This window comes from Bubalus bubalis, chromosome 6 (assembly GCF_019923935.1).
Source record: "Bubalus bubalis isolate 160015118507 breed Murrah chromosome 6, NDDB_SH_1, whole genome shotgun sequence".
In the NCBI taxonomy this organism is placed as follows: Eukaryota; Metazoa; Chordata; class Mammalia; order Artiodactyla; family Bovidae; genus Bubalus; species Bubalus bubalis.
The window spans coordinates 53,497,512-53,511,323 of record NC_059162.1 but is presented as its reverse complement, the minus strand read 5'-3'; the positions used below and the strand labels follow the sequence as shown (position 1 = coordinate 53,511,323).

At 38.5% G+C, this 13,812-nt stretch overlaps 1 protein-coding gene across 10 annotated transcripts in view; it reads left to right on the top strand.

Moving 5' to 3' along the window:
* Positions 1-13,812, top strand: part of LRRC8D (leucine rich repeat containing 8 VRAC subunit D) — a 132,237-nt gene that overhangs the window by 31,322 nt on the left and 87,103 nt on the right. Inside the window, exon 3 of one of the 10 annotated variants that reach the window (XR_006551817.2) lies at positions 5,754-12,962. The exons of the other annotated variants lie outside the window; for them this stretch is intronic. The gene's annotated coding sequence lies outside the window, so the exon portion shown is untranslated. Of the gene's footprint in view, positions 1-5,753; positions 12,963-13,812 lie in introns of those variants that run through there. 10 annotated transcript variants of the gene reach the window in all.

Genomic DNA, 13,812 nt, shown 5'->3' with positions numbered 1-13,812 from the left:
GAAAGATACACAAATCATTAATCAGAACTTAGAATATGAAACGCTTTACAGCAGTCCATTGTGATAAATAATAGTGGAGAGTGGGGAACCAAGGAGGGAGTAATTTGTTCTTTCTTCTTTCTCTCTTTTTTTTTTTTTTTTTGTTCTTTCTTGTTTGGGAGGAAAGAATTCATGCAGGAGGTGATTTTGGTGCTAAATATTGGAGGGACAGGATTATTTACCAGGCTCAACAGGAGGATAAAAAAAAAAAAACAGAAGAAAGCCCAGGTTCAGAACCCAGAAGAGCTCAGTTTGTGAGGAACACCAAGTCTGTGGGACTGAAACAGAGAGGTCATGGTGCAGAGGGGAGGAGAGCAGAAACTGTATCGTGGTTCGGATCCTTGGTCCAGCCCATCTAGGATCATACATACTAGCATTGTGGAATCATCAAAAGTGAAGTAAATGCTTAAATCAATGTCCTAAGGTATGTGAAAAGAAAGCAGAGAGAAGTCCCATGGCTGTTGAAATAGTCCAGGTAGAAATAATGAGGACCAGAACTAAGGTGATGATGGTGGGAAAGGAAAGGAGAGGATGGATTTGAGAATCATTTAGGAGAAAGAATTGGTTGCCAAATTGATGAAAAATGGGAGAAGAGTAAGAGAAAAGAAGAAGAAAATAACTCAGTGTTTCTGGTTGGGAAAATTCACTGGCTCAAGATGTCATTCATCTGGATGGAAAACAGAAAGGAAGCAAATTTGGAGAGAGAATAGTGAGTTCAGTTTGAAGTAAAGTTGGGGTGTCTCTGGGGCATTCACCTGACCTTGACAAGCTTAGACCCCCAGAGAGAAGTCAGGGCTGGAGATGTGTATTGGGGAGTGACTGGAACTGATGGTTCTAGCCACGCATACAGTTGAGATCCCCATGCAAGGACCAAAGACTGAACAGACAAAAGAAGGGGAGAGAGGAAAATCCACAAATACAGATGATAATAATATTAAGCACCAGGGTTTTTTGGTGTTGTTTCCATATGTTATGTCAGAGAATCCTTACAGTACCCCCTGAAATAATTGTTGTTATTATCCTTTACAGATAAACTATCTTGAAAGCTTGGGTGAGCAGCTTGCCAAATCACCCATGTATTAAATAGGGAAAATGGTCAGGTGTGACCAAGGCCACAGGAAGGTCAGGTAAAGATTGAAAATGGGAGATTGGGTTTGGTGATCAGGTATTTCGTAGGTAGAGGTTCTAAAGTCTAAATCTAGATTGTCATGGATGAAGAAAGAGTAGGAGTTGAGAAGTGGGGGCACTGAATGGAGTGCGTGTGTGCATGTGTGTCTGTGTGTACACATTTGTCCATGAGGAATATTTTTTGTGTGGCATGGTAGCTAGAGCTTGTATTTTTGTTGAGAAGAGTGGAGAAGTGACTGAGCTAGAAGAGAGAGGTAGAAGTGACTGAGGTAGAATGGAGTAAAGTTCCAGAAAAGATAGGGTGGCCAGGGTCTGGAGCGCAAGCTTGTCTCAGGAGGGAATAAGGGCATTCATACCTTGGAGACAGAAGAGGAGGTGGGAAAGATACGTGCCACTGTGGTTGAGTGGGCACATGGAGGCAGGGAGGAAGTTGAGAAAGTTCCTTCCTGATGACTTAGGTTTTCACAGAGAAGTAGGAGCAAATGAAATCTGCCGAGAGTGAGGAGGCCTTGAGAAAACAGTTGAAAGTTAGTAACAGTTAACTTGGAAAAAGGAGCTCATTGATTTAGAACAAGTATAATAATAGCCCTGTATCACTGAGGGCCCTGTTGGGATTTTGTTAGTGGGGATTAAATGCCGGTAGTGAATTTTGTTTTATTTTTTCTTTTCTGGTTGATACCCTAAAATGAATATGATGAATGACCTTCAAAAATAAAACACACAGGCCTTGCCTGAAATGTTAAGTCTAGGTGATTTTAAAAAGCTTAAGGATGTTGTAGGGGGAAGGAAAAATAAGAGAGGGAACAAAAATTGAGTTTAGGGAACTTGTGTTCTAGTCTTAGTTCTTCCATTAACAGAGGATGGGCTTAGGGAAGTCCACTAATCCCTCTGAGCCTCAGTTTCCTCATCTTTCATTGGAGGAAGTTACTCTTCATGTCCCCCAAGTCTCTTGTAACTCTCAGAACTTCTGTGAGACTTGTACATCATTGGACAAAATCAGAGTAGTTATCATTCATGAGTCCTTCTGATAACGGCTCTGATGCCTGTGCCTTTGGAGTACTGACAGCAGGAGACCAGGACAGCTGCCAGGTGACCGTGCCCAGGCCTCTGACTCTGGGCTGCATTTGACAGTGGGAGAGAGGTAGCAAGTCAGGAAAGGGGGAACAGAGCCTGGGGGGAGCTGGGCAGGGGCTGGACAGGAAGTGGGTTTGCTGTCCAGCTTCCCGAAACATGACAGGTCATTTCATTCATAGTCTTTGCATTCATCTATGTTGTTTCTTTGCCTATATGTCTATGCCTATGTTTCTTTGCCTCTTTGCATTTTATTTTCACTGCGTTTGTTTCTCCTTCTTCCTTGAAAATGCTCTACGTAGGGGAGAATTCAACCATTTCAGAAGGTTTAGCATTATTTGCAGAATCTTAGCTTATACAGCCTGTCTCCTTTCCATCTCCTTCACTATACCTTGCTTGTCTTTGCCCGTAGGGAAGTCAGAAACAATTGGAAGCATTTCACCATTCTTCTCGGTTAGCTGTGTTAATCCCCTGAAAGATTTATTCTTCAAAGCCATTAACTGTTTCTGTACCCTATTAAGAGCAGTGATGGCCTCTGAAAACCCAGGAGGGTATGGCTAGCATGAAAAGGTGAGTCCAGATGAGTTGAGTGACTCAGAGATTATTGTAGTGATTTCACAAGCCTAAGCAGGTGATAGGGCACTTTAAAATTAAGCCTCTAATTTCTCTATGCTATTACATATTTGAGAGAAACTTGGGCATTTCCTTTTTTCTTCGTTAAGCTATTGCACAACTTAAGGCTTGGAAAATTCTTCACAGGAAGAAACAGGGTGTAACAGTTTGTGTGAGACATTTTTTGAAAAGTCACTCTTTTAGCTTGTTTCTGAGAATACTCTTCTCTCCACCACCCACCCTCCCCCCACCCCGCTTTAGCTTCTTTTTGAAAGTGTTAATATCTCCACATAATTAAATATTCTTCAAAGTGAGACATAGTTAAAAAACTAAAACCATTGAAACATAAAATTAAAACATAGTCTATAAATGTGTTCTTCCATTTCCTGAGAAACAGCAGGAAGGATTTGCTCTCTCAAAATAAACTAAGTAGCCTGACTGTGAACTCAGAGTAGTAGAGATCAGAGATTCCAGCATCATACAGTGGGAAATTTTCAGTCATTTTTTCTAACCTCAGAAAATCAAGTCTAATACTTTTTGTTGAAACACAAGGAACCAAGATGTGTATGTACCACTTAGGAATATACCTTTGGCATACATGAAGTTGTGGTAATCTAAAGTGACTATCTAATATGTCTAGGAGAGTCTATTTCCAAGATGTATTTGATCAGTATGGGCATGTTAGACCTGCAACAACAGAAAGGGTCCTTCAGCATTAAGCTTAGAATAGACAACAACCAACTGAGTTTCTATATATCCATATAGCATTTAAACTTGAACTTAAAACTTGCTCGGTCAGTGAATTATTTCATAGCTTTGCTAGTAAGAAGAGTTTAGCAGCTCATGTTGAACATGGAACTACACTGAAGAAGGAATCTGCTAGTAATCTGAATTCTCAGGCAGCAATAGGGGCATTTATTAGTATTTCTCTACTTCCAGAAACAAGTGGTGGGAGCACATTATAAAGAGAGGAAATGAGTTGTGTTATGTTGCCAAATTTTTCTTTCTGAGCTATAAGCAAGATTAGGGAGAAATACATGTGTTAAGTATTCATCTGCCATTCATTTCTGAGCTGAAAGAATTTTATACTTCTCAAATAGTATAAAATAGGTTAACATTTTGAAATACTGAACAGTTTTTATATATATTGGAGAAATTATGTTTACTTAAGAACTTTATAGAATTTCTTAATAGACCAGTTTTTTTTTCCTTTGTCTTTCAAGAAAAAGTAGAAATCTACTCAGTACTCTGTAGCCTCTATGAGAAAATAACCTAATAGAGTGGACATATGTATTTTTGTAACTGCGTGACTTGTTGACTGTTGTACACTTGAAACTAACACAGCATTGTAAGTCAACTATACTCCAAAAAAAAATGCTAAAAAGGTAAATCTCAAAGTAGTAGACAGCCCATGATCTCAGTTTCTGTTTCTTTATTTTTAACCTAAGTCTTTAGATTTACAGTGGATCTCTTGTAGATAACAAATATGGGGTCTTTTTAAAAAATCTCTGACAATCTTTTAGTTGGTATGTTTAGATGATTTACATGTGATTATTGATAAAGTTGGACTAATGTCTGAAGAAGGAATCTGCTACTAATGTCCAGCTGTTTTCTGTTCATTGCATTTCTTCTTTGTATTTTATCCTTCTTTTGCTTTCTGTGGTTTTAAGTAAACATTTTATATAGTTCTGTTTTATCTCCTCTTTAAGCATATATTTCCTTTACAACATTTTTTTAGTCCTGACCCTGGAGCTTACAATTGATCTCACTTTCTTAAAAACAAAACCAAAACACAATAGCAACAACAACAAAATCCCCGTTTTTGTGTGTATAGATAGGAAACAATTTGGAAGTATCTATACCCAGACATTAAGAGTAGTTATCTCTGAGTGGTAGGCTTCCCCGGTGGTTCAGTGATAAAAAAAAATCCACCTGCAGGAGACACAGGTTTGATCCCTGGGTTGTGAAGATCCCCTGGAGGAGGAAATGGCTAACCACTCCTGTATTCTTGTCTGGCAAATCCCATGGACATAGGAGCCTGGTGGGTTACAGTCCACAGGGTAGCAAAAAGTCAGACACAACTTAGCGGCTAAACAAGAACAATCTCTGAGTGGTAGGATTAAAGATGATTTCCTTCTTTCTTTTTTATAGTTTTATGTATTGTCTGATTTTCTTTTAAGTAACAAGCAGGTATTGTTATAATCAGAAACAACAGTGCTCTTTTCATTTTGAAGAAAAGGAAAAGGCAAATCACAGCAAAACAAGCTGAAAAATCTCCCATGGTTCAGAAATTTATACCCTTTCTCTGCTTCTGACTTGAGGCAAGCACACTGTCCCACTCCACCAGCACTCCTTGGGTAGGAAATGGGAAAGACCTTGCCCTGGGAAGGTCGTCGATTCCTGGTCTGAACCTTCTGTGCTTATAGGGTGAGATCAAAGCCTCTGAAGTCCTTAGCATCAGTTCCCCCTGTAGTGTGGCATAAGACAGGTTTCCATTTAATACACAGTGAACCAAAAACTTCTATTTCTACATAATTAAGTTTTCTTCTACTTGGAATGTCTTTATGCCTCTTAACTGTCTTTCAAAAAATAATGAGGAGAGTAAGAGCACTCAAAAACTAGTTTAAAGTATAGCTTTCCATGTAAAACTTGTAATAGTTCTTTGGTTCTGGTATCTGTAGTAATAGGTGAAGGTAGTGTAACTAATGTGAGGCTGTTGTTCTGTCTGGATTGGGGGGGGCTCAGTCCCACTTGTGACGTTTTAGAGAAAATTATCATTACTGTTTTAGAAATGTTAATTATATCCTCTGAATTTACCTGTGCATGTGAACCAAACCCAATTAAGGTTTCATGGCTCAGTGCAAACAGAAGAAATGTAGATTTTTTTTTTTTAATGGTTTTAGTACCAAGCTGGATGGCATCACCGACTCGATGGACACGAGTTTGGGTAAACTCCGGGAGTTGATGATGGACAGGGAGGCCTGGCGTGCTGCGGTTCATGGGGTCGCAAAGAGTCGGACAGGACTGAGCGACTGAACTGAACTGAACTGAACCTGCTGGGTGTTTTCAAGAAAGTCATAAATTTTGTAAATACTGCAGTTTGTTAGTCTGTGTAATTGGGACTATTATCTTTTGCTGCTTAACTGCTGCATTCAAGTAAACAAAAGACAAGTGAAGCTTTTCATGTCTTCTGAAAGAGGAGGGCCTAAAAAAACAAACACTTTTTTGTTCTTTTTCCAAAAAAAGCGTAATTCTCCATTTTTATGTATTTTATTACTAGAGTCAGGAAATTTTAAGGTTAGAAATGAAGTAGTAGTCATATTCTGTTTAAAGCTAATAGAATTATACATTTAGATATATACAGAAAATTAGAAATGTTATGAAATAAGTGTAAAAAAGAATTCATTCACAGTACATTTATTATTGCAACTGTTAAAATATATACACATTTTAAAGGAAATGTAAAGATTAAATATTGCTATTTAAGGAATTATGAGTAAAATTTAAAAAACTTTCTTTGTAATATTCTTATGTTAGATATTTTACAGGAAGTAGAGAAGTCAGAAGTTTCTGGGGTGCTTACTAAGATTAGTTGGAAACGTTACTGAGTTTTTATGTTTGTAGTATAAAGTATATTAGCAGACTATTTAATAGATGTGTGGAGTAGAGAAGTAATTTGCCTCTTTTTAAAACTCATTTCTGAATGAAAGACTTGATACATGGAAATATTAATGGAGAAACAACAATGACAAATCCAGGGCTTGTTACTAGGTTAGCCCATTTATCTAAGCATTTGGGCTTGGTGCCTCTGATCTGCTGCTGCTGGTCCCTTCATTCTGGTTTTAATTTGTCAAAGTCTGTGCTGTAACACTTTCTCTGCCTTTTTGTTCCTCTTGTACAGCTGTGAAAATTACTTAAGTGAGAAATGGTTTGGGGGTAAGAACTGTGAATGGAGAAAAGAAATAATCCACTCATTATTTAAATACAAGGAAAGAGGATTATCTGCAATCCTGAGCTTTTACCCCCGAAGAACTGATAGTATAAATAGGTCGTCTTAGCTTTTATAAATGTAAACCGTAATGCCTTAATAACGACTCTTAGGAAAAAGTCAAGAGGCACTAATTTTGAGGTACCTTTTTATCCTTTTACTTTATGATGATTCCTCTATATGATTCCTAAATTATTTGCTCTTTGAAAGAAGTATGAGCTTGTAATCAGCCCTGCCACAGATGCCCAGTATGGGATCTAGACACTAGAGCAGTGCCTTGACAGAGGCCGACTCCCGTTTTGTGCTTTCAGGAGGTGGTTGTAAACAGCGAAGTGAAAATGTAAAAATGGCAAAAATGACTGTGGCTGTAACCTGCAAAAATACTGAGCATTAAAATAATCCTTATATAATTGCCAGATTGATACACATTTTATAAATACATATAATGAATAAAATATATGAAAATATTTTACATATTTGCTAAAATGAAGTTCCCGGCCTTTTTTAGTGTTTAATTCTAGATGAGTGATTCTTACATTTTAGGACACAGTAACAAAGCAACATTTTTACAACAGTCTTAAAATATGATTTACCAAGTAGTATTCTCACTTTCCAGATGGAACCTAAAAACCAAGCAGTAAGTTGAAGTTGAAGGCCACACAGTAGATGAGCTGTTCATTCCTAAGTAAGCTTTCATCAGTGCTAGGAAAGAGAGCTTATAAATCTCCAACTTAAGGAGTAAGTAGATTTATCTGAACCATTACAAAATTAAGGGAATGTACATTTTCAGCTTTTCTGGAAGAAATGAACACCTCTGTACTCTGATCTCTTTCAAATTCATCATATTTTGAGCTAAATATTATGCTAAAACATAAGGCAACTGATTTCTTTCCTAACAAAAATAAATTTACATCTTCCTCTGTGAATGTGAAGATAACTAACCAAAGATAAGCCCACCTTCAACTGTCATAAGCTTACTTCTCTGTAATAAGTTTACTAATCCCAGAGCTTGTTGCCCTTACCTTAAAAGTGCTATTTTTAGGGAAAAAAAAAAATTACAGAATTTTTTGAGATTAAAAAAATTATATAGTTTTTTGAGATTTTCCTTGAAAGTTTTCTAATGTTTTCCCTCCCTCCATTTAGTTATGGATGGGGGCTTTGACAGGAAGCCTCATGTTTGTTGCAGATATGATCATCTCCTGGGAAAAAGACAGGTGGAAATTGGTGGGAGACAGATTTCAGCTTAATATAGAGGACAGATCTCCTTTAAAGCCATGCAGAGCCAGACTCAACTGCCTGGCACTGTCGAGGGCCCAGCCCTGAGGGCGCCTTGTAGGGGCTGTCCATCCTTGGCCGAAGCTGTAGAGAGACCCAAAACCTCCCATGGGAGGAGGGGGATCAGAGATGTCCTCCGAGGTCACACAGTGCATCTTCAGTCATAAGCTTTGTGCTGGAAGAACTTCGTTCAGGTACCAGCTCTGCTGTGTACTAGCTGTGCAACTCTAGGAAAGTAATCTAGATTACTTTCTCTAAGCCTCAGTTTGCCCTTAAAATGAGAACAAAATGATGTGAGGCTTACATGAATGTAATGAATGTAAAGCACTTGGTGTAGTCATTCCTTCTGATTCTGTAGCTTTTCACTCTCTGCCCCTTTTCTGTTATTTTTCTGTCCTCACATTCATTCTTTTGCAGTCTCTGTTTTCTCTCCAGTTCTCTACCTGTGTCCTAGGGCCTGCCCATGGTGCCAGGGATGCCCTGAGCTCCTTCAGCAACCTTACCATCAGTGTCCGATTCCTAGGCAACTCAGTGAACAACTGGTGATCCTCTGTGTCCTTTAGATTTGGCATGAGGGATGGCACTGAAGATCTTAATAAAGCCAAGACACATTGCTGCATTAGCTTTCACTGTGGCACTTGCAGCTTCACAGTTGATGGCCATGAAAGCACTGAATGGAGTTGGATATGGACAGAGAAAAAATTTTTTATACAAAGCATTATGAAAGTAAAAATGTGCTGGCAGCATTTAATTTTTCTTTTATTTAAGTCTCTCTTAGGGAGTCAGGCTCCTAATTGTGAGTATTATATTTTAGAGAGAAGAAGAATATCAGGACCACAGAGCCAGAAGCATTCTTTTTAACAGGAACATTTAACATAACCTTAGGGAATTGCTGTGGGTAGTAAAGGGGCAGTATAAAAATTTTGTTTATTACGTACTATTTGAAGACCACTTGCTTGACAGAGTGATAGCCCTTAGAAGTGTGGTGGAAACTCTTTAGTACATCTTGACTAAAAGAGATGTGGCTATACCCTTAAAAAATACAGGTTGCTAGGGCTGGAAAGCAACTTTGTGGACACTCAGTTCAGTGATTTTCTCTTATAAATAATGAAGTGGAGAATCAGAGACATGAGGTAACCTGTTCCTTGAAATGTAACTCTTTGTATTAAACAAAGGCCCACTGGAAGACATGGCCTCTGCCACTGCAGTTATTTTCTTATATTCCACTGCAGTACTATAACTCTGGCCTCTGGATCTGGAAGCCGTATCTCTGTGGCTCAAAGATGGTCTCTACTCTGTTAGCCCTGGTTGCTAAGTAATGATATGATAAGAAACTTCCCATGTTCTTACTCAGATTCTTTCTTTTGTTCATGTTTGATGACTTTATGAAATCTTTGATTTATTTGGGGATTCCCTGGTAGCTCAGCTGGTAAAGAATCCACTTGCAATGCAGGAGAACCTACTTCAATCCCTGGGTCTGGAACCCTGGAGAAGGGAAAGGCTACCCACTCCAGTATTCTGGCCTTGAGAATTCCATGAACTGTATAGTCCATGGTGTTGCAAAGAGTCAGACACAACTGAGCGACTTTCACTTTATTTGGTTTATTTGATTGCTCTGGCCCAGGAATCATTTACATAGGCAAATATCTGGACAGCTTAGTTTTCCTGTATTTGACAATTTTTTGATCTCTTACTCCATGCCAGGCACATTTATATTTTTAAGTAGTTTACATGAGCTAACTCTGGCAGACAGGCATAGTTATCTATACTCAGTTATCAGAAAACTGAAGTTTACAGGGCTTAAGCATTTATTCCAGATTCTATAGTTTGCAAACTGGAACTAGATCTCAAATCAGTTTTCCAGACCATGTGTTCATAATTTCTGCCTTGTCTACATTTTCTGCAGCCCTTACTGCCTGTGTAATGGAAAACAGGGCATAGAATTGAAATCTTGTGGCAGATAATCCAAAGAGGATCATCTGACCTAACCTCTTAGCTTCTGACAGATGAGGTGTGATTTCATACATGAGATATTCAAAGCCTTGTTTTTATTTATTTTTTTGGTTTGATACTTCAAAGTAAAAATGATATTTTAGTTTTTTATTAGTATAAAAGTAGTAAATCCTCATTACAGGAAAATGTGAAAATATAAGAAATAAAGAAGAAAATTACAATAATCTTTATAGCTTTTTGTAGCTCAGATGATTAAAAGTGGGTTCAGATTTCAGCTTTATCACTTACTAGTGCTGTTTGACTTCGAGCAAATTTTATAGCTGACATTTCCATGCCTCAGTTTCCTGTGTGTAAAGCAAGAAAACTCAGTGTGCCTAACTTGTGCAGTAGTTATGATTAAGTGGGTTCTTATTTGTGAGACATTGAGAATAGTGCCTGACACATAATAAGTGTGATACAAGTGTTGATGAAATAAATGATCATCCATGTCAATAGTCTTCCCATCTTTGGCCCCTGGAGAAAGAACTAGAGGCAGACACAGAATGTAGATCGTGCATTGCAGTGAATGGGTAATGGACTGAGATGTGTGGAGATGGAGGCAGGGGACCCTCTGCCTCTGTTTGCCTCCTTAATAATCCTAGAAATCCTTGAAAGTTTCACCTTCAAGACTGAAATGATTCTCCTCTTTCTGCTCCTTGCTCCCAGGGAGCCCACAGAAACCAAGCCTGTTTATTGCGTATCTTCTTTTGTAGGCTAGGCCAGACGTGAATTTCCTTTCATGTGATATTTTCTGTGGTCTGTGTTAGTTTAGTTTTTCCTTTGTTTTCTTGTGCTTTGGTGTGAAGAAGATGCCCTGTTTATAGAGCCTTGGTGTCTTTCATGTATAATGCATTCTTCAGCTAATTCTAGTTGCTCTGACCCTTTGAGAGTTTTAAATTGCTTTGTTCCAGTTTCTAAGCATTTTTGAAATATTAAAAATGTTCATGAGGGAGTGGGTCATGGGAAAACTTTTCCCAGAGTTGTTTGTCCTTAGCAAATTGTGAATTTGCATGGAGCGGTTTAATGCTGGGTTAAATTCTGCCAGGTGCAGTGGTCACTTGAACTTGAATTCCGAGTTCTTTTGATATTTAAATCCATGTTTCTCAGCCATGAAGTGGAGAGTGGGAGCCTCTTAAACCTAAGTGCCTATGTGGAGCTGTTGCTCTTTGTCCCATCAAAGGAAGGTCTTAAGTAGTTCGGGTTTGCATTGAAGCACCGTGTCAATAGTAAGGATCAAAAGATTTGTCTGTTTTCAGATTTTGTCTTTGAACCAAGACTTTCCCAAAAGAACACAGGCTTGTTTTGAATATTGCCGCCTCTGGGTGTGAGTGATTATGCAAGTCAGTAGTATTTTTAAAAAATATTCTTAATGGATGCAGAGGTATGAAATTGCAAGAAAAACAGAAGTATTTTTTTCCAACAACTCGTACAAAGCAGCCTTTGAATGCAGGTGGTCCTCAACTTACAAGGATTTGCAATTCTTCCTCCATCTGGTGAAAGATACCATCTACCAGTTACCACTTGGCCATTTTCCATAATATTGGGTTGGCCAGAAAGTTCATTCAGGTTTTTCTTTAACAGCTTACTGAAAAACTGGAATGAACTTTTTGGTCAACCCAATATATCCTTCTCATTTAACTCCCACCTGCAATGAGTTGTCAAGCTGTCTCAATTCTGTCTTAAACTTAAGTTCCTAGATTTTATCCGATATGTCTTAAAACTCTCCCATATGCTGCTCTAGTGCAGGATTCCCAGGTGGCCACCTTCCTGTCTTGCCCAGCCTGCTGAAGCTGCCTCTAGCCGTCCTTTCTGACCTTGACCTCCAGTGCTCTGTACACCTGAAGTCTGAGGGGTTTTTACAAAATAAAACTCAATGTGTGTGACCTGTATAAAACCCTCCAGTGATTTCTCATCACCCTCAGAAGTCCTCCCTAAGGAATTAAAAGTCAGACCCTTTAAGAAGTCTTCAGGGCCTTGCAAGAGGAAGTCCCTGCCTCTATCTAGAATCAACAGCTCTTACCCTACCCCCACCATGGCCAGCCCCCCACCCCAACCAGCATACATCAGACTCACACTCCACTTACAGCCTTGCAGGACTTCTTTCTGTTCCTCTAATCTTCTGTGCTTTCCTGACAAGTCTGAAGGGTGTGTCTGATGCTGAGATTACTCTCCCCCTCTGTTGCTTCACTTTTCTCTGAAGTTGTGTTAGTCACTCATTCGTGTCCGACCCCATGGACTGTAGCCCACCAGGTTCCTCTGTCCATAGGATTCTCCAGACAAGAATACTGGAGTGGGTTGCCATCCCCCTTTCCAGGGAGGCTTCCCAACCCAGGGATTGAACCTGGGTCTCCTGTGTTACAGGCAGATTCTTTACTGTCTCAGCTACTTCTAGCTCCTATTTCTTCTTTTTTTCTTAGCTTAAATGTAATTTCCTCTCAGGGAGTCCTCTTCACCCCATAAACTAAATAAAGTCCCCTTGCTATTTTTTTCTGTAATACTTCCTATCTCTTTGGCATTTCACTTGTTACATTCGCATGCCTTTTTCAATAAATTCTAAGCCCCATGAAGGCATAGATGTGTCTGTCTTGTTCTACACTGTATTGTAATTACCAGGTCCACAGTAGGATCTTGAATGTTTTTTGAGTGAATGAACATGTTCAAATCAACCCCATATTAGTGTTTGCCAGCCACACATGCATTTCAGCCATCCCCTTTTGTTGACTTAAATTAGCTTTGCTTAATTGTACTAACTGTATATAAACATGAAATAAAATATGTACTCCTTATGCTTATAGCTTTTATATAGCTGTTAAACCATTTTTAAAAATCACCAATAAATGCAAAAATTATTAAACAATTACAATTTAAATTAATGAATGCTTTTTTTGCTAAGTCTTAATCACTTATTTTTATTTATTTTAAATAATATAAAGTTGTTGCCTTGGGTCCTAATAAATACTTAATGCATAACAGCCTTTTGATTTTGATAATAGTAATTCAGAAAATACCTGTTGGCAATAAATATATTATTCAAAATCACATTATGGACTTGAAGGCCTTGCTTGCTATCTCAGGACCATCAGACTGCAGCTGTGTCAATGAGCAGTCCTTGAATTGCAGTTTTAATGATTTTAATGTTTTCCAATTTCTTGGCTGGTATAGTTAGTGTCTTGTACATTCAAAGACTAGTATTCACAGGTGCTGAACTTGACATCAAACATACATTCAATTCAATGATCACTAGAGTCAGGAAAAGGAGCACAATGTTTGTGGAATTTAGTTCTTACAGATTTTTAGTTTCAGCATACAGCCAAGTGTCAGACTGTTGAAGGAAGTCAGTAGATAGTGGAAATGACTCATTTACACTGTTTTGAAAACAACTTGAACATAATAATTCTCTTTCTTATTATTGCTTTCTCTTTGTAAATTTTTGAACCACCAAAACATAACCTTTGTTCTACAATACCTTCATGCCATTATGAAGATGTTGTTATGAATGCCTCAATGCCATTTGACCTTCATTTGGTGTGACTCCATTGACTATGTATCCAGTCTGCCTCTGTCCTTTCCTTATTAGGCTGTAGCAGTGAATGTAGCACAGAACTCCAGTGCCTGTCATTCTGGTGTCATGAAATCAAAGTCTTGGTGATCAATAAGTGTCTTAAAATTGGCCTTTGTCACTGTCGTGTGTGTGCCTGCCTGCACAC